We start from the raw sequence: 26848 nt of genomic DNA on the forward strand, positions 1-26848 counted from the left end.
TGTAGACTGTATCGCAACCGAGTGGAGCGACACCAAGCAGCAAGCTGAGGGGTTCAGGACGCGAAGGCAGGCGAAGGCGCGCGCCGCTTTCGAGACCGGCCGGCCGTGGCGAGGGAAGAATGCGCGCGAGCCGCGAGTACCGCGAGCAGACTGCTCCAACATGGCGAAGACAGCATGGAAGAAAGCGGCGATGGCGCGACGGCAACATTCCTTGCTCGTGGCCAGCCGAGGCCGAAGGAAGAGGCGTTCGCAACAGGAAACAAATTTCATGATTCGCGTAACTTTAGTGCAGCTTTACAAGTGGTGGGCTAGTTGTACTCGATGTGGACCGTGAAAAACGTGATTTCGGACTGCATATGACAAAATGCGCTGTCAGAGTTTGAACGCAAAGCGCGGACTTTGCACCGGTGCGCCTGCTCTTAAAAAGGTGCAAATATCGGTCTGGGGCACTGAAATCTAACATTTTATGTGCCACACTTGCATGCTTCATTCATGGTTTGGAATAAAACGTGAAGCTTAAAAACGCTTGCCATGATCTATATCATGTTAAATCAATGGTGGCAGCTTTCTGCCAATCCCCTGAACGTATTGGCCCGTCTTCGTAACATAGTTTTAAGTTAGACGTTTCAGAAAGCGCGGACGTCTTAAACGGACATCTTAAAGAAGTTTCCAAAAGACATCTTGCCGTCGACGTATATGAGACGTTTCATTCTAGCGCAAGACATGTGAAGCCATTTCGAGCTGTTTCAGGACGTTTCTAAGACGTTCTGTGTTTCGTGGGTTAGCTCTGCATTTCAAGATGAGCTTGCGGCATGTGAAGAAACCTTGCTCTGTGGCACATTGTGACAGCGTGGGTTGTACCGTGGGTGTCTTACCAAGACTACACCGCTTCCCTCTGGACTTTCGCAGGTGAGCTCTTGGCGTTGTCGTCTGCTCCAGATATGCTTTTGTCGGGCTTTCCACGCCTATTGTAGCTGTAACCGTTTCATACGCACGTGGCTTGATGTTATCGGGATATTTTAGTAAATTGCAGGGCACGCACTTGCAGTCATAAGATGTGCAAAATACACCAATCATTTGTCTTATTTATAGCTAGTTTCGTGCAGCCGACTGTCACCAACGTGAAATTGATACCGGGCCCTCATGAGCAACCACGTGCCCTCTACTTGCCGCATGGTCAATTTAAAAGCAACTGCGCTGCCTAACAGCTCTGAGCATAACATTAACGGGTTTTGCAGCACCGTGAAGCCAATTTGAGGATCCCCTCGCAACTGACAGTATCGAAACTCAACCATGTGTATGTGCGCCGCATTGACTGTGCCTTAACTGAATTCGGCCAGCAGTATAGTTATTGCCGTTCTACGTATACATCACCGTCAATGTAGTTTTGAACTCATTTCGCTGCATCGCTCTCGTCACTCTTTGAGCATAGAAAAGCAGCTAGCCCCGTGGTATCAGGCGAGCGTAACCACACTCTGAGGCGCGGAGGCTTGGCGCGAGCATTTTCTGCCATAGTTATAACGTACTGCATTTAGGTGAACGGAATCTTGGCGTATTGACGTTTGGAGTATATGGTATTAATTTGGGTGCAGTTGTATAACGTGGACGCTGCATCATGTCCAGGTGCAAAACGTGGGTGCAGTTCTGCCGTAACCCCAGCCTGGAGAAGACGCCGTGCCAGCTGCGAGACCTGAGGGTTTCGTCCAAGCACTTCGAACTGTTTGTGTAGCTGCGGCCCGGATGGCTGCGTCTCGATGCTGTGCCTACTCGAGGAAGGAGTGGCTGTATTGAATACCCTTGCACTTCACTTTAAACTGCACTTCATGTATATTTAGTTTGATTAGAATTGCATCAAATTACTTCGGTTAGCGACAAGAAGGAGGTCTCGAGGTTGTGCGCAGGCCCTATGTATGGTGTAATGCCCTAGCGTTGAGCAGACTTGTTGATGCTAAAACTTGTTTTTAATATTGTCATGCAGGTGTAAACATAACTGCTATACTCTTTCAGTTGAAGAAATGAAATGTGAATAGTAATCCCTGTGTGCTGCATGGTCTATGTGTTGATGCGCCTACTTATGTCATGTCATGTTTGCCTGAACGGAAGCTGTCGTAGCATTGTTTTGTATACTTTTTAAATTCCTACCTGGCAACGTTTGTGGAACTTCAGGGCTTTTTCCTTTCCGCACTGTGACCATTGAGATGAATAGCCAGCTTCAAAAAGCTGCTACTTGAGCTGCCTGCGACGCGCATTTTTTGTTGGTGTGCTTCATCACTGTATTTGTTTGGTTGCTGTAATAAACCATGAATATTTATTTATTTATTTATTTATTTGATACTGCCAACTGCCTCTTGGCAGTCCAGGCAGGAGTGAGTAAGTACAGGAAAGACAAGTCTAAGTCGGCACTACAAATCAAGGTAGACAAGAATGTGAGTGGCAAGAAAGCATAAGGAAATGGCTTGCAATACAGACTACTGCGTGAGTAAATTCAGCTTATACAAAATTACAAAAAGACAGACACTGACTTCATTGAAAAGAACAAAAAAACACACATCTGCAAACTGAAAATACAGGAGAACTGGACACTCTAAAACTAACGCGCTTCATTGCAAAGAGTGCACGGCAGACGCAAAGGATTCGACCGAGGTCAGACTGGCGACTTCTTGCGGTAGAGCATTCCACTCTGCAATAGTTCGAGGGAAGAACGAGAAGCGATAGGCGCTAGTCTTAGCCTGTGGCATCAAAACTGTTTTGCTGTGCTTGCCTCTTGTTTCTCTTCTTTTATTGAAATTGATGTAGATGTCGGAATCCATTTTTGTTAGTTTGTTAACTATATTAAACATAGTTTGAAGGCGATGGAGTCTACGCCGAAATTCTAATGTTGTGAGGCCAGACCGTGTTCTGAGATCAGTGACCGAGGCTCTTCTGCTGTAAGTATTATAAATAAATCTAAGGGCTTTCTTTTGCACGCTTTCAATGTTACTGATGTCATTTTTTGTTTGGGGATACCACACAACATCGGCATAATCAAGCAATGGTCTAATGAGTGTCATGTAGGCAGCGAGTTTAGTCCTACTAGTGCAATGTTTCAGCCGGTGTTTAAGTAGCCATAGCCTCCTTAGCGACGCCGAAACGACGTATTGAACATGAGCGCTGCATGATGAAAACCATACTTGACGTACACTGTATTGCAAACTGTGCACTTGAGCCTGCGCTTTGTGCATCATACCTTGATATACTCAAAAATACTAGCACCAGTATTTCCACCAAGGTTTCCACTACGAATCATGCATGCTTAGCCAGCGTCTGAAAGCATTGCGGCCTTTCTATGCTGCCTTCTTTGCCAGTCACTTTCATTGGGCTCCCCATTGCACATTAACAAGGCCATAACTAGCAGGAACTCGAGCAAATTTGACCGGCAAAGATTGGTGCGCACTGAAAGGCAACCTTCAAGTGATACTGGCTCGAAAATGCGGGTTCTATAAAAAGACCACTTTATAATTCGCGCCAAAAACATACGTATGAGTGACGTCATTCGACGTCACTCATACGTAGGTTGCCCCCCAAAGTAAGGGCGCTGGGGTGCCCCCAAGAGCCGCCATTTTTTGGACCAATGGGCGTCTATGGAGCCTTCGCTACCATGGTATATCTACCTTGGAAGCTCCAAGGTGGATGGAGGCTCTCGACGCAGGTGTCCTGCTTGGCTGCCCTGTACAGTTCCAGTGTTGGCTTCCCCTCCATGGCAGCCCTCCACGCCTGTCGCTCCTGCGCACGCAATTGGTCATCAACTGCCTTGGCCCATTTCCTCGCGCTGTCGGCTTGTACTTCATTGCTGAAGAAGCCGAACTTGCTACGAAGGTGTTGGAGCCGCTTCACCAATGTAGTCCGCCGGCAGTTCTGGCTGACATAGTCAAAGACTTGCGCGCCCACCTATTTTTGTGCATCAGGCGCAGCCTGCCGTCGTAGGCTATTTTGCTCCTTGCCTCGCGAGCCTCGAAGGTAGACCAACCGAGGTCTCCCTGCACCGCATCATTAGCCACCCGCCCATGGTAGCATATGGCGCCAGACGTCCCACCGCTCGTTGGCCACGCTCAAGCCATTCCCTTGTGGGCGATGTCACGCAAATGACTGCGTTCACAAATGACAGTGCGGGCACATGAACTGCTTTCCACAGCTCGCGGACCATAACAAATCGATTGCAGCCCCATAGGCACCGCCTTCGCCGTATGTTTCCCGCTCGCTGTGAAGCTTGTTTCAAGTGCGTGCTCCTCATGTCTTGCTGCATATTCTGGCTGCGTGGTGAACCTAACGCCGAGGTATCGGCATTCCGTTGCCATCTCGAGGACGTCCCTGTTAGGCAAGTGCACCAGCTGCTCGGCGTCCAACGGCGATGAGAAACACAGCACTGTCGACTTCTTTGCGTTGAAGCTCAGTCCAAGTGTTGCCATGGCTTCAGCGCATACGTTGATGAGGGCCTGGAGCTCCGCATTTGTCTCTGCCATTAATACTACATCATCGGCAAAGACTAGGCCTGGCAATATCCATCGGTCCTTCACACCACCGCTGATGTATCTCAGCGTGAACCCATCCGCGCATCCAAGAGCTTGCGCTCCACCCCTGCAGCGTACAACATATACAGAAGAGGGGACAATGGCAGCCTTGCCTCAACCCCTTCTGTACCACCACTGGCTCCGAGCTGACGCTGCACACTGTGGCCACTACTGTGCAGCGTGCATAGAGGCAACGAAGCACACCTATCCAGGTGGGGGCATTTCCAATGACTCGAGGTGTCGCATTAGAGGCTCATGTGGTACGCTGTCATACGACTTCGCGACGTCCATCAAACAGCAGGTCAGTCCAGGAGCTTCCCTTCTTGCATACTCAATACACTGGGTGAGGACAAAAATATTGTCTTCCAGCCGCCGGTCTCGACGAAAACCATTTTGGAGCTCCGGCCCATTTTGCTCCGAAAAGCAGCGCCCTCTGCCGCCATCGGTGAGCTTTCACTGCAAACGGCGCTACCCTACCCATTGCGCAGCGCTGGCGCTCGTCACACTAGCCAGTGTGTTAGGCTCTATATTACAACTTCAATCACAGCAAAAGTAATTGAATTGTACGCAAACTAGAAGGAAATCGAATTTATTAAAAGGGATGACATAATTTAATGTGCTAAAAAGAACTTTAAATTTATTCTAATTACACACTCTAGATGTTGGCCCGTTGGTCTAGGGGCATGATTCCGTTGGTCTAGGGGCATGATTCTCGCTTCGGGTGCGATAGGACCCGGGTTCGAATCCCGGACGGGTCGAAGTTTATTTTTGGTCGGCATCAAATGTACTATGCGCTTTGACCGCAGTGAAGCTGAATTTGCTGAAATGGAGCTGAATTTTTAATAACGGAGCAATTACTCACTGACGTCCACCCGAGCGCAGCCATACGGCTTGAAAGGAAAGCGCCTAAGTATTTGACCGAGAGTTCAATTTTGTTTCTGCGCTGCAAAAAAAAAGAGAAAACTTTCGCAGGAACAGGCGCCCGTCAGCGCACGCAGGCCGGTTGTGGCTGGCACAACTAGTGTGCCACAAAACTGATATGGCTGCCGACTGAAAACCAGCTTTTCTCACATCGCAGCACCGGGAATGGTCAGCCACGTTGTATGAGCGATTGGGCTCAAAATCATCTAATTATACAAGTATTTCTTCCTAAACCGCCTTTTTTGTTTATGATGGTCGCATTGAAAAAAACTGGAGCTGTGGCCATGGTAATGACTGGCAGCTTAACCTGCAAGGCTAACTTTAATTTTTACTTCTTGAGATATTATCAGCAGCGTTTATTAATGAGAGGAGCAGACACGCAGCTAACGAAGTGTAGAAAATGCATGCCTCAATGCGAGAGCATTACATGGCTTATCAGCAAGGGAACCCGGCGACGTTGACCAAGAAAACTAGTAGCAAAACCTCATGACGTCACCATGGTTTCGCGTGCCGTCAGTATAGACCATAAGACAGTAATGGGTGATCACAGACAATGAAGCAGACTTTAGACGAGACAACAGAAGTTCCTGATAGCAATAGTTATCATTGTAGTGCTGATAGTTGTTGTTTTCGAATGGTAAAAGACGTTACTAATTTGTGATTACAGTCATCAATGACAATGACAGTGATAAGGACCTTTATGTTGAGTGCGTTTGTGGTAAAGGCCTTTTGGTCAACGACCTTTAGGATGAAGGCCTTCAAGGTATATGCATTCAGGGTAGTGACTTTAAGGTCAAAGGCCTTGGTGGTAAGCCCTTTAGGTCAAAGGCCTTTATGATAAAGGTCTTATTGAAAAGCACTTTAAGCAAAAAGTTTTAAGGGTAAATGCTTTCTGTGTAACGGTCTTTGCGGTAAAGTCCTTTAGATAAAATGCCGTTAGGTCAAACGATGCTTTTGTATACACTGCAAGTAATAACTTTCAGTGCCCGTCGTAAACTACGCGTGGAAGTACCTTGTTATACTTAGAAGCCGCGTTTTTGCGGGAAACAGTTCAAATAAGCCCAGAAAATCTTTACATACCGTGGCCTCCGCGATCGAAGTCCGCAACGGCGCACCGCCCGAGTAGATCGCGGCGGCCACGTACAAACCGTGGCCGCCGGTATCTGCTCCGGCGGCGCGGGCGAAAGCGGGCTTCGATCGCGGAGGCACGTACAAACGCTTGTAGTTACCACAGCTGCCACCACGAGGCGCGTGGCAAACTTAAAACCTAAAGTCACTGGAAGTTCCAGTGACTTTATTAAAACCGTCGCGGGAATTTCTAATGTTTGGTGTACACCATTGGTATTCTATGTCCGTTGCAGGCAGCCGGTTTGAGAGCCGATATACGTATACGTTAGAGTTTATATCATGTAAGAAGAGTATAGAGTAGGACAGTGAACATGTTTACGTAGCATCTGAGTGCACTGGGTAGTTTTATCACAATCAGACATGAAGAGATAATGCCATTCAATCAAGTGGTGTTTGCCGATTACAGCCGACGGATGGCGTTATTTAGTTATTGTGGTCCTGCATATTTGCAGTTTTGAAAAACTTCGACGCAAAACAGGAAACAGCATGGAATATACGAATGGACAATCTGTGTTAGCAATCTGTGCTGTTTCCCGCTTTGTATCGAAGTTTTCAAGATGCGCCACAATGCAAGACCATGATAATAACCAATAAGCCTAATCTGAAACAACTAGTTGGTGATGTCCAGCGGTGGCATAACGGTAGAGCATTCGCCTCGAATGCGGAAAGTGTCACCCGTTGCCACCGGGTGCCCACCAGTTTCCAATGGGTACAAGCAATCTCCCGCCCTGTTGTGCAGCTTTCTCTGAGGTGAAATGTTTGGAAAAGGGGACTTGGACCAAACCGTTGCTTTGACGGGTCGGAGATTCTTACCGCCGCTAAACGAAAATCCTCGCTGTGCGGTAAAGCCCACTTGTGGTCCTACTTGGTCGATATGGGTTAAGCCATTCGCGTAGGCACTTCCGCAGTGAGCACGTGTCTTGGTGGACGTATGCAGACCGACTAGAGCGGCATCGCATTCTTTTGCCTTTTTTAGCTGTGAGGCATAGTTCGATACTCGTTTCTCACTTCTTTAAGAACAGTTTATAGTTCTAGCCTCCAGCTTATTCCCACTGACAGCTAGACGTTTAGACGGAAACTATTCCTTGCGTTCTCTCTGAATATTAGTGCAGCTAAAGAGGTTTGGTTTGGTTAATGTTAACATCCCAAAGTTACTCAGACTAGGAGGGATGCCACAGTGGAGGGCTCTGGATAATTTCGACCACCTGGGGTTCTTTATTGTGAATTCACATCGCACAGTACACGGGCCTCTAGCATTTCGTCTCCATCGAAATGTGACCGCCGCGGCAGGGATCGAACCCGCGTCTTCCGATTCAGAAGAACAGAACCATAATCACTGAGCCACCGCAGTGGCTTTCTAAAGAAATTTGCAACATACAAGCAACAGACAAATTTAGAATACCTCTAGCCCTGACGACCCAAAAAGTTTGGGGCGTCGAAATGCGTATGCGCTGAACGAAAGGCGCCCCTTGCGTATTGGCTTAACGTTAGTGGCGAACGCTAACGTCTGAAAAAAAAATTACACGATTCCGCTTACGTCTGTTTAGGAGCAAGAACGCGAAAGCCTTTCCTTTTCCTCTCTTTCTCTCTGGCTTTTTAAATTTTTTTAACTTACTGCTATTTGTTATTTTTGTATTGTAAAATGTAGTTTATTTTGCATTTTTATTTTTATCCTTAATATTTTATTTTTAGACATTTTTATCGCTATCACCATTATCACTATCATCATCGCAATCGCCAACAATCACTATCCCTAAGTATCATCATTACTATAATCATAATCGCTATCGCTAGCTATCACTATCAGTAGCTATCAATATTGCCACGTATCATTGCAGTGTTTGTTCGTTCACGCTCAAGGCAGCAGGAAAGGGTCGTTATCACTTTTGTTCGTGGCGCGAGAAGCGACCAGACTAATCTCGATTGTTCGCAGCCATGAAAGGCTGCATCTAGGTTTTTCCAGATTACCGTAGATGAAGGGGCCGAGGAGGTCCATCCTGAGTTGCAAAGCCTAGTTGATTATTTGAAAGGTAAGACCGCATCTCCTCCCCGGGGGTTCAAGCGCCAACTGTCGTCCTTCGTCCTTCACAATAATGTCCTTCTGAAGAAGAACTTCGCGCCCAACAGGACAGTGCATCTTCTTGTCGTGCCCAAAAATCTCAGGCAAGAAATTATGCAGGCATGTCATGATGAGCCGACTGCAGGGCATCTCGGGATTGCTCGCACGTTGCACCGCATCCAGGAGAAGTACTATTGGCCGCGGCTAGCTACCGACGTTTCACATTACGTGAAAACGTGCCGTGAGTGTCAGCGACGCAAAACGCCTCCGACTAGACCAGCCGGACTCCTCAACCCCATACCACCGCCAACTAAGCCCTTTCAGCAAATCGGGATGGACCTCCTCGGCCCCTTTCCGACTTCATCATCGGGTAACAAGTGGATCATCGTGTCCACCGACTACATGACCCGCTACGCCGAAGCAAAAGCGTTGCCTAGTGGTACCGCAACAGAAGTTGCAAAATTTTTTGTCGAACAAATTCTCCTGCGACACGGCGCCCCCGAAGTGCTCATCACAGACAGAGGGACGGCATTTACAGCGGAGCTGACGCAAGCGATTTTAAACTACAGCCAGACAAGCCATCGGAGGACAACTGCCTATCATCCACAAACCAACGGACTCACAGAGCGTCTGAACAAGACCATCGCAGACATGCTCTCCATGTACATCGACGGCGAACACAAGACGTGGGACTGCATTCTGCCCTACGTGATCTTCGCGTACAATACGGCCGTCCAGGAGACAACCAGGTTTACCCCATTCCAGCTGGTATACGGCAGGAAGCCCACGACAACACTCGACGCAATGCTCCCGCACGTTTCTGACGAAGACAACCTCGACGTCGCCGCCTACCTTCATCGCGCCGAGGAAGCCCGAAGACTTGCGCGGCTTCGCATTCAAGACCAGCAGCACACCGACGCCCGACGCTACAATCTGCGCCGACGAGACACGCATTACAAGCCAGGTGATCGTGTTTGGATATGGACGCCAGTTCGCCGCCGTGGATTGAGTGAAAAGTTGCTGCGACGCTACTTTGGCCCGTACAAGGTTCTCCGTCGCATCGGTGACCTCGACTACGAAGTCATCCCCGACGGCAGCATCTCAGCGACGCCGCGCACGCCCGGAAGTCGTACATGTCGTACGCCTGAAGCCATATTATGAACGCTAAAGGACTGGAAGTTTTCATTATCCGTGTTTATTTTCATTTTAAAGCATCGAGACGATGCTTCTTTGGAAGGGGGGTAATGCCACGTATCATTGCAGTGTTTGTTCGTTCACGCTCAAGGCAGCAGGAAAGGGTCGTTATCACTTTTGTTCGTGGCGCGAGAAGCGACCAGACTAATCTCGATTGTTCGCAGCCATGAAAGGCTGCATCTAGGTTTTTCCAGATTACCGTAGATGATCTTGACCTGTTATCTGGAAGTTTCCTTGCCGGGTTTAAATTGAGCGATGCCGCGAGCGGCGGACATTCGTAGTTCGACGACCGCCGAGCACGCCTGTTGCTTACGCCGCCGCCGAGTGATTCAGTTCTTTTGAGGGCGCAAGTCAGCCCAAATAAAGAGCTTCGTTTACAAGTCTTTCTGGTGTCTTCCTGACCGCTGGACTGCCGTCACTACAACGTGACAATATCACTACCATCACTATCACTATCTCTGGCACTAGAGCAGAGCTCACGAAGGAAGTACGAGACCTTAAGTCGAACAGCCCTCCGCAGCCACAAACATTACAAACCCAAGCCCCGCCGCAAACAGGCAACGAGGTTCTCACTACATTTAAGGCAGAAATCCAGCAAATGATGCAGCACATGATGCAGCAGATGATGCAGCAGATGATGCAGCAAGTGCAACTGCAAGTCTCAGAACTCCGGAGTAGCATCCGCAAGCAGAAATTCGCCGATAATATTAGAGAAAAGGCCTACCACCGCCCCGCGCTGGCAGCCCTCGCCAACTCGCCCACAAACAACACTGAAGCTTAAATATGGCCAACAAAAACTTAAGCAAGCAAGAAACCCTAGACATATGGCAATGGAACTGCAGAGGCTACCGCAAGAAGCAGGGCCTACTCCAACAACACATCTATACACAACAAAGACCGCCCGACATCGCTTCAAGAGACGGGCACTACGCCAACACTCGCAAGATATACGTGCTACGAGACTCAGGAGAAAGAAAGAACGGCAACCCTCGTCAGTAAGGCGCTCATCGAACCACGACAGGATAGCCGCCACCGACGTAGAACACGTGATAGTAGAAATTATACCAAAGAAGAAAAGAAAGAGGGGCAGAATCTTCATTGTGAATGCATACAGCCCTCCAAAACAGAGGAAAGCAAAATTTCACGAACTTTTCCACGGCGCAAGCAAACTAGCAAAAAACAACACGCTAATCATACTAGGAGACTTCAATGCCATGGACAAAAGCTGGGGATACCAAACAGCTAACCCGAAAGGTAAAGCACTATCAGAGGCAGCAGAAAACACTGACTGCAACCTGCTCACCGACTCGGACACTCCAACCAGAATCGGAAACAGCGTCAGTACAGACACGTGCCCCGACCTCACATTCATACGGGGAGCAGAACAGGCAGTGTGGGAGAATCTGTTAGAAAATCTCGGGAGTGATCACTACATACTCAAAACGCAAGTAACCTCAGACGGGCTTAAGCGCCACCTGGGATCGGCAAAAATTACGGATTGGAGTGCTTTTCGAAAGGCATGCGACGGGAATCTCGCCGCGAACGGGATCCAATCGATAGAAGAGTGGGGAAACATGCTAAAAAAAAACAGCGCAAGTACACAAAAGAAATTGCGCGAACGACGCAGACACCTGAGGTAGATGCCAGGCTGCTCAAGCTGTGGGAAGCTAGACGCGGGCTAACCAAGAGGTGGAAGAAACAAAAGTACAACAGAAAACTAAAACTTAAGATCGTAGAAGTCACAGCGAAAGCAGAGGAGTACGCGGCGCAATTGGCAAGGCAAAATTGGCAACAATTCAGCGACTCCCTCAACGGAACTTTGAGCACAGCGAGGACGTGGCATATCCTCAAGGCTCTCATAGATCCAACCAAGACCAAGGCAGAAAACAACAAAGCCATCTACCGGTTAATCCGCCAGTTCGAGGGACTAGACTCAGAACTTTTGGAGAAAGTACGCGTTAAGTGCTTCGGGGACACAAACCCAGCAGCTTACGCAGAGCGCTACCGGGGAAGAGAAATCGATACCCTGGACAGACCCATCACGCGAGAAGAGGTCTACGCAGCGATTAGCAACACAACCAGAAACACGGCCGCGGGTGCAGACAAGATCAATAGCGCACTCATCCGCAACCTCAGTGATGAGCTAGTCGCAGAATTCACCGACTTTCTCAACAAACACTGGGAAGCGGAGACCGTCCCCGAGGAGTGGAAGCATGCGGAGGTAGTCATGATTCCTAAACCGGGCAAGAAACTACAAATTGAGAACCTCAGACCGATCTCGCTCACATCGTGCCTAGGAAAATTGTACGAACGAGTGGGAGACTACAACAGTACATGGAGGACAACGAACTGTATCCCCACACCATGTTCGGTTTCAGAGCAAAACTATCTACCCAAGATGTACTACTTAAAATCAAAGAAGAGGTACTCGGGAACGTCCCTAAGAGCGGAGAGAACATAATAATGGCATTGGACATCAAGGGGGCTTTTGACAATGTCAGTCACGAGGCTATCCTTACGGGCATGAACGACCTGAACTGCGGGAGGAGAGTCTACGGCTACGTCAAAGCCTTCCTCTCAAACAGAACGGCAACGATTGGCCTGGGGGAGCTCAGATCAGACAAATTCCTTACTCCAAACAAAGGAACACCTCAAGGATCCGTCATCTCCCCTACGCTCTTCAACATAGCCATGATTGGCTTAGCAAAACAGTTAAAAGCAATCGACGGCATACACCATGCCATGTATGCAGACGACATCACCATCTGGGTCAACACAGGCTTGCTTGGAGAGAAAGAAGAGAAATTACAAAAGGCAGCTACCTGCGTATAGAACTACGTCAGAGAAAGAGGGCTAGCATGCTCCACCGAGAAATCCGAGCTCCTAAGAGTTTGGAGAGGAAAACAAAATCGCACAGTCCCCACTAGCGACGACTTAAAGTTAAAAGTATACCTCGAGGGGAAGTCGATACCAGAAAAAACACTCATCAGAATCTTGGGGATGTGGATAGAGTCAAACCAACGCTGCACCCACACCCTCGCCCTATTCAAAGCATCCACTCTACAAGTGGCCCGCATGATCAAGCGCATCTCACACAAACGTCATGGCATGCGAGAGGAGGACACACTCAAGCTGGTTAGAAGCCTGGTGGTCAGCCGAGTGACATACAGCCTCCCCTACTACAATCCCATCAAGAGTGAGGTACAACAGGCGGACGTGATCCTACGCAAAGCCTACAAAACCGCACTCCACCTTCCTCACAGCACTTCAACCGAAAAGCTCCTAGCCCTAGGACTACACAACACTTTCGATGAATTGAGAGAAGCACAACTAGTCTCCCAACTGCGCAGACTACAGCAGACCCCACCTGGCAGAGAGCTCCTAGCGAAACTGGGCCGCGCCGATCAAATTCAAGAGATACAGAGGACAGAAACAATCCCGAACGAATATCGCAAAACACTAAAAGTAACGCCCATACCCAGGAACATGGATCCCAACCTGCACAAAGCATGCAGAGAGGCAAGCCCAGGAACATGGATCCCAACCTGCACAAAGCACGCAGAGAGGCAAGGGCTGAATACCTACAAAAGACATTAACACCCCAAAAAACGACGGTATACGTGGACGCAGTCACATACACCAGAACAGCGGGGCAGCGCAACAGCAATGCGGTAACAACAGTGATTGACTCGACCCTAAGCGAGATCACTAGCGCATCACTAAAACACTGTACGATAGTCGAGGCTGAAGAAGCGGCCGTCGCTCTAGCGGCAGCGGAGGGCTATCGATCTAAACGGTCTCTAACAATCCTTACAGATTCACAAACAGCATGCCGCAACTACCTACGCGGCAGAATAGGGCACAGAGCGCTCCGCATACTCCGCTCTGGGGGCCACATAACACAACGACAACCAAACGAAGAACCAATCAGGCATACGATAGTATGGACGCCGGGACACGCGGGAGTAACAGGGAACCAAGAGGCGGACAGGATAGCTCGAGGGTACACTTATTACCGACATCCAAAGTAGCCGACCTCGAGGGGAACGAACCTGTACCCCAAGATTATTCGGCGATACTAAATTATTACAAGGGCTGCAGAAAGCGGTATCCATCACCACACAACTCCCTTAGCAGAGAAGACTGTCGCGTGGAGGCAGCTACAAACGGGCTCGTACCCGAACCTACACGTACTCAACAAAATGTATCCCACACAATACACTGACAAATGCCCTTGGTGCCAAGAACCACCCACGCTGTACCACATAACGTGGGCATGCCAGAGGATAAGCGTGGTACCAGTTATAACCAACCCGAGTGCGGAGCATTGGGAGGGAGTGCTCTCCAGCGATCGCCGAGCCGACCAAGCAGGTCTGATTCGGCGAGCACATCTGGCAGCAGCTTCCAGCGGAGACATGGACTAAGGGCAGCCGACCTTTGTACAAGCAGATGGACAAAGCCATCTGACAGCCGCAGAAGAAAAGCAAATCTAGAGCTTAATAAAGTTGTTCACTCACTCACACACTAGCTATCCTTGTCAATGTCATCACTACCGCTATCTATCTCTAGCAATGTCACTAGCAGTAGATATCATTATCACTACGTACCACTAATTTTTGCTTAGGCTACTACCTATCTCTGCTAATTACATATATGTTGCTTATGAAGTTTTGCTTAATCAATTTTTACATTTTATTTCAATTACCATGCAACGTACGATTGACACTTCATGCGGACACTTTTTCTGACAGCCTCTGTCTGCAGCTCCCGTCCACATCACACTTGTGGACAAATTCAGTCCACGCCCTCTCATGAGCCGCCAAGAAAGGCCTGCGCCCCAAAGCCTGTTTACGTTCGGGCAACGTGTGTGCTCCCGTCGAAGAGGGGCCTCTCGCTTCGCCACCGATTCGTCGCTGCCGCTTCAGCATGTCTCACGTTCATGGCAAAGGAAAAGCCCACGAGGCATTCGCTTTATCTGGTCATGTCTGCGCCGGAAAATTGAGCGGTGAAACGCGCCAGCTGTTCAGATTGCTTCCGTATTTAAAGAGCAGCTAGGTTTAGCGAGATGATGATGATGATAACTTTTATTTCCACCGATGTAGGAGGCCCCCTACTCCCCGTCCCTGGCACGCAGGCCTAGGGGACGGGGGACGGGACCTCCGCGACTAAAGACTGGCGAAGATACATTGTCTCTTCGCGGCTTCAGCCGCCAGGCGGACAGCTCGTTTCTGGTCGGCGGGGACCTCGCTTCGCAGAAGGGCCTCCCAGGCTTCTCTACTCTTAATATTGTCCTCAGCACCCGGGGATCCAGGGCATTGCCAAATTATATGATCGAGGGTCCCCCTCGCTCCGCAGGTCTTACATTTGTCATCTTTTTTATCGTCTAAAGTGGTTTGAAATAACCAGACAGGGTTAACGAAATTTCCGGCCTGTAATCGGCGCCAGGCGATGGCCTCTGTATTGGTTAAGTTTGGATCTGGTGGTGGCATTAGACGCCTGCCTAACCTGTAGTGCACGGCGATTTCCGCGTATGTTTGCAAACGTTCGTCCATCCCCTGGGGGTCGGGTGGCTCTACAGTTACCCGGAAGTAGAGATCTCGGGCTAACATGTGGGCCGCCTCGTTACCGGGGACGGATGTGTGTGCTGGGACCCAAATTAAGGTGATCTTGCGATCAATTTTGGCTGCGGACAGAATTCGAGCCGTTTCTGGCGAGACCCTGCCCTTTCCGATGTTGCAGATTGCTGTTTTGCTGTCACTAAGAATCAAACTAGCCTTGGTTCCGGCGCAAGCAAGCGCTATTGCGACCTCCTCGGCCGTATCTATGTTTCTACTCCTAATAGAGGCGGCGGCGACTGGTGCACCTCGGCCGTCGACTACTGAGGCGACCGCCGCCCCCGACCTGCCACTCGCTGCGTCCACGTAGGCAACCTCATTTGCCCTGAAGTTCCCGGCCCTTTTAACCAGCGCCTCCGCCCTCTTTTCCCGTCTTTCCCTGTGATGTTCTGGGTGCATGTTGCGGGGGAGGGGGGGAACGATGATATTCTCGCGACATTGTGGCGGTAGGGCGACCTTGTCGCATATGCCCCTATCTACTTTTCGGCCGACCCACTCTAAGATGGTCCGGCCCGTATTCGTTGTACTCAGTCTTTCGAGCTGGGCGATTCGCACCGCCTCGGCTAGTTCAATCCAAGTATTATGCACCCCCATTTCCAACAGGCGGTCTGTAGACGTGGAGATAGGTACGCCCAGCGCCCTCTTGACGCAACGACGAATAATTGCGTCGATCTTCTCTCTCTCGTTTACCCTAATATCGAGGAATGGCGTGGCATAGCATATTCGGCTAATAATATACGCCTGCGTCAGTTTCAAGAGGCTACTTTCTTTGAGGCCCCTGCCCTTCAGCGCGACCCTCCTGAAGATCCCTGTTACTTGCGCAGCGTAGTTGCTGAGCTTCTTGATCGTTCCTTCATTGTAACCGTCCTCTTGGATAAAAAGTCCGAGGATCCTGATGTGATTAACTTTCGGTACAGCTTTGCCCTCTACCTTAATTTCAAAATTCCAGTCGCGCTTGCACCGGAGCGCTTTCGGATTGTAAACAAAGAGTTCCGATTTCTGCGGCGAACACACAAGGCCCCTTTCGGCCGCGTAGGACACTACAGTGTCTGCCGCTGCCTGCAGCCGCTCTTCTATGCTACCGTCACTACCACTGTTCAACCGTATGTTGATGTCATCTGCGTACAAGCTAAATTTTATGCCGTCTATGTTCATGAGTGCGGCGGGAAGGCCCCTCATTGCCACGTTAAAAAGGAAGGGGGAGAGCACCGATCCCTGTGGCGTTCCCTTACTTCCCAGGTAAACCTTGGGGAATTCTAAGTCCTGAAATTTTTGTTTTATCGTCCTGTGCGACAGGAAATCCTTGATGTAATTATACGTCCTTTCGCCGACACCTATGTCCTGAAGCCCCGCAAGGACGGCCGCATGCTTAACATTGTCGAAGGCTTTGGTTAGATCTAAACCTAAAATCACCTTCGCGTCTTTGGATCTCGAATTTATAATGTCATGTTGCAAGCGAAGCATCACGTCTTGCGTACACAAGCCCGGCCGGAACCCGACCATCTCGTGCGGCCACAGGTCGTTCTGCTCCATGAAGCGTGTCAGTCTAGCCTGGATGACGCGTTCCATAAGCTTTCCTACGCACGAGGTTAGGGAAATTGGTCTGAGATTTTCTAATCCAGGCGGTTTACCCGGCTTAGGGATTAGCACCACGTTTGCTGTTTTCCATTGCTGAGGGAGACGGCCGCTACTCCATACCTCCTGCATGTATTTCGTGAGCGCCGTTATGGACATGTCGTCCAGATTCCTTAATAATTTGTTCGTAACCCCGTCTGGGCCGGGGGCCGATCGCGTCTTTAAAGTCAAAATTTCGGTCCTAACCTCCGCCTCTGTTATGGGCGCATCGAGAGTCTCGTTAGGAGGGCCCTTGTACTGCGGGAGGGGAAGAGATTCTGTGTCGCCGATGTAGGTGTTTACTAATTTTGCCACGAGCTCCGCGTCCGTCCCCTCGAACGCGTGCCTGGCCTTCGCCAATCTAGTGCCCGATTGTGTTTTTGAGCTATCAGGGTCCAGGAGATGTCGCAGCAGGCCCCACGTCTTGGAAAGGCTCATATTGCCTTCCATTTCATCACATCTACTACACCAGTTTTGCTCAGAAAGTTTAATTGCGTATTCCTCAATTTCCTTATTATGCCTGGCTATTCTTCGCCTCAAATTTCTGTTCCATCTCTGTGTGCGGAGACGCTTTTCCATGCCCCGTTTAGCTTCCCACAAGTGCAAGAGTTTGCTGTCGGCGGTTGTCGGTGCGTCTTCCTCCTGTAGGGTCGTGGTAGCGGCCTTAACTTGGCGCATGAGGGCTTCCACCCATTCGTCGATATCCTGGATGTTCTGCTCTACGTCGGAGCTTTCTCTGAGTTGTCTGAATTTATCCCATTGAGTTACACTGGGTTTTCTGCTGCTTCTTACTTTGGCTCCCCGTTTAAGGGTTACTGAGAGGACGTAGTGATCGCTCCCAAAGTTGATGTCGGTGTTTCTCCAGGTAATCTCTGCAACGTTTCTGGTGAAGGTTAGATCTGGGGTAGTGTCGACGCTCACGCTGTTTCCCACCCTGGTCGGACAGCCCGGGTCCGTTTGCAGTGTGAGGCCCAATTCATGAAAGTCTTCCCACAGCTGCCTTCCCTTCGGGTCGTGCCTATTGTATCCCCACTCTTGATGGGCCGCGTTAAAGTCCCCTACAATTATTAGCGGGTTTGTTCCTGCCGCCTTGATGGCTTTGCGAAAGAGGGCCCTGAACCTAACTTTACGCTGCTTGGGGGTGCTGTAAATGTTTAAGAGGAAAATACTGTAGGGAAATCTACAGGACTCCCTATCTAGGTTTAGCGAGAACGCTTCGTCTGACATCAGCAGGTGCGCGAGGTTCAAACAGGTGAGCGATTTTGGTCCAAAAAGCGGGCACAAGAAACTGTCATTCTGTAAGTTTTTTTTTAATTTATGCAGTAATTTTTATTTATCTGGGTGCGAACAAAGCGGAAAATACTTAAATTAGGGAGAGCTACCATTGCGAGTTTCGGCCGAAATGGTGCTGCTCGTGGCTAGCAATTAAGTTTCCTCAATGCGCGCACCCCATCTTACGCTGAGGAAAACTGCGTCGTCTGCTATACGGTGGCCGCCATTGTAGGTCCCACTGCATGCAAATCTCGTTCTCGAGGGGGCAGTGCTGCTCGCTTACATGCCTTACCCTATTGAGAAGTATAGGAAAAGTGGGGTCATGCAGTTTTCTCTCGCGTGAAAAGATTTACATTCTAAATGTGTGCCAGGAAAGCCTGCTTTACATTAGGTTACGTTCCTTTATGCATTTTTTTATTTACAGGCAACCTTGCCACTGAAGACATTGCAGTTGTAGTGATCATTTTGAATGCTCACGTGTCTGCATTCCTTTGAATAAGCGGCGTCTTTAGGTTTTCTCATTGTAATGAAAGAAAATTTCTGCCATAGATGTCCCAATGCAAGCCAGTCTATTTCCACGGTGAAAAAAAAAGGAATCAGCAGACGCAGTTACCCACGGCTGTTTTGGTTTTGCATATATGCTTTGAAGGAATAAAACCTATCAGCCGCGATAATCAAATATTAGCTCTCACCTGTTTGTCGAGGTATAACCTGTTTATGTTTCTGAATTAGCACAAAATCTGTTACTCCACCAAGCATTAAAATATTTGTTCATTACTAACGCATTGAATAAATTTAACAAGATTTGTGTTTAATGGGAACGTTGTATTGGAATATTACTGCGCTTTTAAAATTTAACGTGAATATTACCCAGATAACCAAAATTCACAAAACAATTGCAATCACACAATGTTCGCAGATGCGGACTTCAGACAGAGCAAAAAGTTTCGCATAATTGCACACTCCAGCTTGCTTTCGCAAGGCTGTCCCTTGCACAATTCTTGAAATGGCCACTGAGATTAGTGCTCAGAATCCGGTGAAGATGAATTCGCAGCCTCAATGTACAAAATTCGTGGACGAAAATTCTGTATATTTAAAAACTGTATGACACTGATATATATTGATGGTAATGGTCGATACTTCCTATATGTAGAAATTCTTTCCTTAGTAGTGTTCCCATCGCTTGCATCGAGCGGTTATAAAATTAATAAGTAACGCTTTTGACGAAAGCAAAAATGTTAATAGCAAAAAAATGCATGCCTGCCGACTGGTTATCTGCAGATATATTGATTGTTATAGTGAATGTTTCAATATATAAAAAAATTGCGTTAATAAACCATTTGTAGATGAAAATTGCTTTTGACCATAATTAATGGGCATGACTGGCATAAGCAGCAAACCAGCATCTTGGTAACTGGTTGGTTGGGCTTCAACAAAAGCAGCAACAGCTGGGGTTAAATGCTCACACGGACTCTCTACCAATTCGGCAGTGGTCTTCATGCGATGGCACTGAAGCCGCAGACCTTGTAGTCTTTTATTGCGGTTAAGGAGCTGCCTGAGCCTCGTTCAAAGTTTTTCAACGCCTTTCAATGATGGGGCTGGTGGAAGATCCTGCAGGGTAGAGAATTAACGGAAGAGAAGTAAGTTGCTACGTCTGGTTTAGTAATAGCTTCATGTAATCTTTCAGCACCAAGAAGTCCACAATACTGTGAAAGCGTGGCAAAAAACACTAACCTTCATAAGAAAGAGATGAACCCTTGAGCGGAGCTCCAGATGACGGATCAGAAGTCTGCGACAGTGCTGTGGCCTCCCCTGCAATGCCTGGTTCCACAGGTGAAGTGCTGGCTTTAGTGCTTCGTCGTGCATATGTGTGGTCAGCTGCGATTATTGGACATAAAGAAAAAATATAGTGAATGCATGGTTGTGAAAGTGACGCCAGAAACCCAACTATGCACAAATAATAACTAAGCCCCACAAGCAGAGTTAACACTAACACGCAACCATCACCAAGCCACTGGTGTGCGAACGAGCCTGACTAAGCGTTGAACAGGCACGATATGGGTATGCAAAGCCCACAGTCAAGGAATTGTGGCATATTTCTCAGCCATAGCTCCTCGGGCTGTTCCAACAGATTCGGAATAACAATCACCTTCTTGGAAGGGCTACTGTGGTTGGGAAGACAGGCCGAGGATGTACACCTTGGCAGCAGGTCCGCCGGAGACCGCAGCTGTCATAGGAAGCAGTCCAATTGGCTTTCAGTTATAACCGTTTACGAAACACGTATGCCAGTATGCATGCAGCCTAGCTCACCTGGTTCTCCAGCACGGCACACTGACGCCGAACTTTCGCTCAGAGACTGCGCAGAGTCAATACGGGTTCTGCGTTCGCTTGAAGTGTCTGAAATAGACACATTATTGGGAAGAGAAAAGAGGACTCAGTACCGTTACGGTTAGTAATTTCCAAACAACACTTCCACACCATGAAATTAAGTTATGGCGCCACTCTTCCTCTTTACACTACCTCTCCCTCCAGACACCTCCCCAGAGGCTGCAGAGGAAGCTGCCATTGCACTTGCTATCACCCGCACGGAAGCCCGGTATGTTTTAAGTGACTCTAAAACTGCGATTATAAATTTTGCTCGGAGCCGAGTCCATGTCCCTGCTTTTGACATACTGGACTCGCCCGATGCACCCCCACCCCGTCAAGTGGGGCTGATATGGGTGCCTGCGCACGCCGGGAATCCCAGTCAGGAAGCACAGCAAAGTAGCCGAGGAAAGTGACACCGCGATCTGAATTCGCAAGGTGCAGACGCCGGTCGGCGTTACAACATGGCCGCCGGCTGTGCGGATCTGCGGCCCAGTCGAAGGTGTCAAAACCTTTCTGAGGGTCGTGGCTAGCCAGCTGCTTATCATAGAGAAATCAGCGCCAGTATCCACCAGTGCAGTTATTTCACAGTTATCGGCGGTTATTGGTATTTCCGTAGAAGCCAATCACTGGCTCTTCGTCGGTGGGCTCGTCGGGTAAGGTGGTCGTTGGTCTCGTCGTCGCTGCAAATCGTCATGTGGAGGCTCTTGTCTCTTTCCAGCTGCGGCGGTCCTACCCCCGGAGGACGCCGTCTTCAGTTTTCGCGCCATGGGGACGTGCCTCTGAATTCGCCAGAGGTTGATGGGCGGCTGGGAGAAGAGAATCTCCTTGGCGATGGGGATCGAGACTGACGTCGCGGTACAGTCGGAGCCTGCAAGTTGGAAGTCAGGTACTGCTCAATCTCCTGAGGTCGCTCGCCGTAGCGTGGTCGAGGAGCGTCCGAAGCAAAGCCCCATCCGACGGTAGGGTCGGTGGCGCAGGATATAGCCGGGCTCACCGCAGTGGTAGCAGAGTGGCCGGTTCCTTGGCGTTCGCCACACGTCCGCTTTAGCACGGCGGGCCGGAATTCCTGCGGCACGGTAGTGGGCACAGCTGGACGTGGGTACTGTCCAGCCGGCACAGGTGATAAAGCTAGTGCCACTGCCACAGGCCGTCGAAGTGCCTCGCTGTAGGTCATGATGTAGGGCTGCGGCTCCGGAACAACTGGTGCTGGCTGCACCACTCGACGGATTTCATCCCGCACCACGTCCGACAGTGCAGCGACGCTGGCCTGTGGGGCTTCGAAGCGGAGTTTCGCGAGTTCTTCGCGAACGATGCTCCTGACGAGCTCTCGTAGATCCTCAGCGGGCAGCGTCTTAGGCGTGCAGATTTGAGCGGCTGCCATACTAGCTTGCCGGCCGTACTGCGCGCCGCGTTCCTGCAAGGAGCGCTCCATGCTCATTGCCTCTCTTGTGAAATCGGCCACTGTCCTTGGAGGGTCGCGGACAAGTCAGCAAACAACTGTTCCTTAACACCACGCATTAGATGCCGCACTTTCTTGGCCTAGGCCATAGCAGGGTCGGCTCGATTGAAGTGGCGCATCATGGCCTCAACGAACATGGTGACACACTCATTTGGCTGCTGCGACCTCGAGTACAGAGCGACTTCCGCCTTCTCTTTTCTTTCACTGGTGCCGAATGTCGAAAGCAATTCGCGACGAAAAACCTCCCAGGTGGCAAAAGAGGTCTAGTGGTTCTCGAACCAGATCTTTGCCTGGTCCTCTATCGCGAAGTGGACGTTCCTCAACTTGCGCTCACCATCCCACTGGTTGAAGGCTGCCACATGGTCGAAACTGGCCAACCAATCTTCAACGTCCTCGAACTTGTCACCGTGGAACGTCGGAGGTGACCGGGGCGCGTGGTGTACGAACGGAACGTCAGCTCCGAAACGTTGAGTGGCCTGGCTACCAGTGGATGATGTCATCTTCCTTGCCGGTTTCGTCAGGCCGCTGAACTCTGGCTGTAGGCCTCGCAGGCGGCGGCTCGCTTTGTGGACGGGGGTTGTGTCCACGCACTGAGAACTGGCTTCAATGGCGTCTTCGGAGTCAGTGTACATGGGAAGTTACCCAGCCGGCTCCGCAAAATATGTCACGGCTAGACAGTCGGGACGGCCAAGACACGTTTTACTGGGAAGCGCCAGGCAGCAGCGAACTCTCGAGCGGAACCCGAAGAAGCGACGACGAAGAAGAAACACTGCCCGCCATCATGGCTAAGGATAGCCGGAATAGCGGTTAAGGCAGTTCGGCCGGGAGACGGCGCCACGAGAATGCCCAGGCATGTTTTGTATAGCCACAAGAGAGATATTTCTTTTTGCTAAGGGCACTGCAGTGTTAAAAAAGTAAAAATTCATTGACAGAAGTTGCCATTTCAAGACTGGCGCTTAAAGGGGCTGCGAAACACTGCCTGGGGGAATACCGGCTATACTTCAGGTGGGTTCTTTATGTCACATAGATGCTGACTTAAAAAGAATTACAGGAATCGATGCACAGGAACGGGAGTTATTCAGTGAAGAAATTTCAAAATACAAGCAAACAAAACGCTGCCCTCAACTCGATTTTGGCGGGGCTTCCCACTCCTATTTCGCTCTCCCAATGACGGCACCTGGCGCAACCAATCAAAACAGCCAGCCAGAGCACGTCGCGGAAGTTTGTACTCCATGGTTGCCTGCTCTCTGTGAGACTGGCAGCGTTGTTTCCATGCCAGAGCGCCCCTGGTGGTGTATTTTTATTTTACTTGCTTTGCAGGGCTTTTATCTAAGGCAAACAAATTGTTTTTGTTGATCTAATATAAAACGCAGACAGGTGACAAAATGTGTCTCTATTTATTCACACAATTTGCAGTATATTTACTGTTTGTCCGGTCATCAAGCTCGCGCCAGGTGATGTCATATCCGCTGCTAAAAACCCGCCACTGTGTGGCGACACCATCAGAGCCAGGAAGTAGTTTTTGGGAGGACATTAAAATATTAAAAAACGGAATGTACGCGGTATTACCGACGCTAATAGCACCATTATAACTCACTGTATGCAATCAACAGGCAAAACAGTTAACTAAGATTGTGTTTCTGGGCCCCTTTAAAGGTGCACTGAAGAGGAATATGAACTCGTCTTTTTGCCGCGGGAACTCGATCTACAGGTTCCGAGCATTGTTAGAAACTTCGACTTATTGCCCTGTGTGGCCGGTTTCCGTAATTAAATCGAATTAACGTCCGGCTCCCGCCTTTATTTTTTGAATTCTCCCCGTACAATGGGCGGTGTCGACCAACGCGTGGAGTGCCTTTCAGCCAGCTCCGTGAAGGCTTTGCTTTCGCTTTATTTTGTTTTTTAGGTTTCCGGGAATAAATAGTTTCATTCGCAGATAATATAGCCACAAAATAAGCCTGCAGAAATAAAAATACGCGCGGACTATTTGCTTCTACGGATTACTACGTATTACTCCGCCGATGGCTGAGCGGCAAGCCGCCACGGGACTGGGTGAAAGGCACTCCGTGCGTTGGTCAACTCCGCCCACCGTACGGGGAGAATTAAAAAAAAGGCGAGAGCCGGACGTTAATTCGATTTAATTAGGGAAATCGGCCACACAGGGCAATAAATCGAAGTTTCTAAGAATGCTCGGAACGTGTAGATTGAGTTCCCGCGGCAAAAAGACAAGTTCAGATTCCTCTTCACTGCACCTTTAAAAGTCCGATAAAAAAATCGGGGTGTCTAGCGTTCCGTCCAGACGGAACGTTTGCTGCTGCTGCAGTTCCGTCCAGACGGAATATTTACTGCAGCTAGAGTTCCGTCCATACAATAGAAAGTTTTAGTTTCACGTACTTAGAAGCTTCACGTAATTAGAGCACTTACGTGTCACCAGTGCGCATGCGCAGAACTTGAAGTGTCTGTGTGGGTCTCACGGACGTACGTGAGATTCGGATCTTTGCGTTGCGGTCTTCACGTTGCTTGCGTACGTGGCGTTGGCAAGATGGCGGCGCCCTGCCCGCCCGCTTCACAACGATAACAGCTTCGTCGCTAATCCCTCGACGTGGTATCGTGCTGTAAACTGCTGTATTTGCCTTCAGTTAGTCTATTCTTGCTCTCGCATGAAGTTTTAGGTGAGAACTAGCTTTTGTTTTCCAGATAGAAATCCGTTTCAGCAGCTCCTAAGCCTGACGGAGAAGCGTTTGTGGTCGTCATAGCAACGAGTGTGCCGACGGTCTCGCCAGCGAGGAGGCGCTGGTCTCGCGAGACCACGCGAAGCTCAGAACCTCGCGGGATATCGCGAGACTCTCTGCACAGTCAGCGGGAAAAGCAAAACGGTGCACGTTTTGGCTCCATACGCACACGTCGTCGATATGAGTGGGAAACCAGCGCGCCTTCGCTTCTCGAAATGCGATGATGATTTAAATATGCTGCGGGACGTGAAGGAATTAAAGAAAATTTTTCATTTTTTGCATTAAAGAAAATTTTTCAGTAATTTGTCTCTCAGGGTACCTTGTGCCCCTTACCATTCTTGCAAGCCTTCCGTTCATTGACTCAAATGGGAACATTGAATAGCCCCATAATGGACCCCACTCCTGAACCGTGTCGACAATATGAAGAAGCAAATGGGAATTGTATGTCATATGGCTGATTCCATACAGCTCCTCATACTCCTGTAGAAAACGCAACATATGACGCTTTAATTCTCTCATGCTTTCAAGTGTGACACATTCACCAAGCATGTAATGCATCATATCAACAAGCATCAGCCAGTGCCGAAAATTTCTGGATGGTATGTAACTAGACAGCACCACCGGAGAATAAAACAGCAGCCAGTTGCGCCAATCAGCTGATTTCCAATACTTTACGTCTTTCAGTGATCTTGGCAGCCTTGACAACTCCCAAACGGGAGACAAGCTCAACAGAAGTCTATCTACTTCCTCTTGGCAGCTGCGGAGACGAAAGCCTTTGTGCATACCTGATTTAAGCCAAATGAGTGTTGTGGCTTTTACCACACCAGAGCATACAGCATGCATGTAGTCAACTACAAAGCCAGAACAAAAGCTAAAATATGTAAGAAGTGTGAGGACACTTGTAGTTTTGACACCACAGCTTACTTTTTTTTCGCTTCGTTCTGGCTTTGCAGGCATGCTGAGCAAATGACTCATGTGTGCGCAGCTTGGGCACAGATAATGGGGCAGAATAAACACGACAATGGCCATTGCCTCGAGCAACCACCTCCCCTGGTTCTTCACACCAACTGCACCCATGTTTTCCATTGAATTGGGTCATCCCCATTAGTTCACACCTGGCGACACTGTCAGTAGTGCACGGGCCAGGAAAGACTGGATATTTTGTCATATCCTTTTGAATTCTGCCATCTTACTCCGGTTGCGGAGAGTTCATTAACTTTTTTTACAAAAGGCAGGAGGAATGTGTTCATAACAGGCTTGCGTGGACCAAACCACAAACCTGCCAGCAGAAGTTTTTTAATCCTGTCTTTATATGGGATCTCATTAATTTGGGCAAAAAGGGGCCAAATTCCAAAGCTACTGCTCTCAAAAAGGGGCACGCCATCTGTATTGAATGTCAGGCTTACGTCATCCAGTCCAAGAGGAAGTTTTCTGTAGTCAATGCTCTCAGTAATATCACTGACGTCTAAAGAAATTTCATTTTTTGCACTTTTCAGCTGACTCGTTTTCAGCACGTCGCGTATCTGTGACTCCAAGTCCATCGTAAAAAAATACGAAGATGACTTTAAGAGTTCACCAACGTCGTGCTGCATGCCGCATTTTGTACACACCAACTGTGCCACTTGTGATTCTCCGATGTAGCTCAAACAGTTTTTGCAATAGAAATGCTTGTTCCTATTCTCACCGCTTCCGCTGAAATGTTTGAAAAATTTATACTTAGTTGTTGGCAAAAGTGTTCCTTCTGGGAGATGTGCCTCGAGCAAGCTTAGCAGGCTGTCAGTTGCTGCTTTTGATGAGTCATGGTGGAGGCTGTGCCCCATGATGAGTAGAAGGCTTTCAGCCACAGTTATTCTAGACCCTGGATACAGCGGCTGGTCCTGTGACAGAGACAAGAAACCAATATTGAAAACCCAGTTGTTGTGCTTAAAAAACATGCCAGCCAT

The 26848-nt window shown here is 49.1% G+C and overlaps 1 pseudogene; it reads right to left on the reverse strand.

Moving 5' to 3' along the window:
* Positions 1 to 26848, reverse strand: part of LOC149355174 (uncharacterized) — a 93820-nt pseudogene extending 66972 nt beyond the window's left edge.

This window comes from Amblyomma mixtum, chromosome 3, assembly GCF_055824585.1.
Source record: "Amblyomma mixtum isolate Tamu chromosome 3, ASM5582458v1, whole genome shotgun sequence".
Classification (NCBI taxonomy): domain Eukaryota; kingdom Metazoa; phylum Arthropoda; class Arachnida; order Ixodida; family Ixodidae; genus Amblyomma; species Amblyomma mixtum.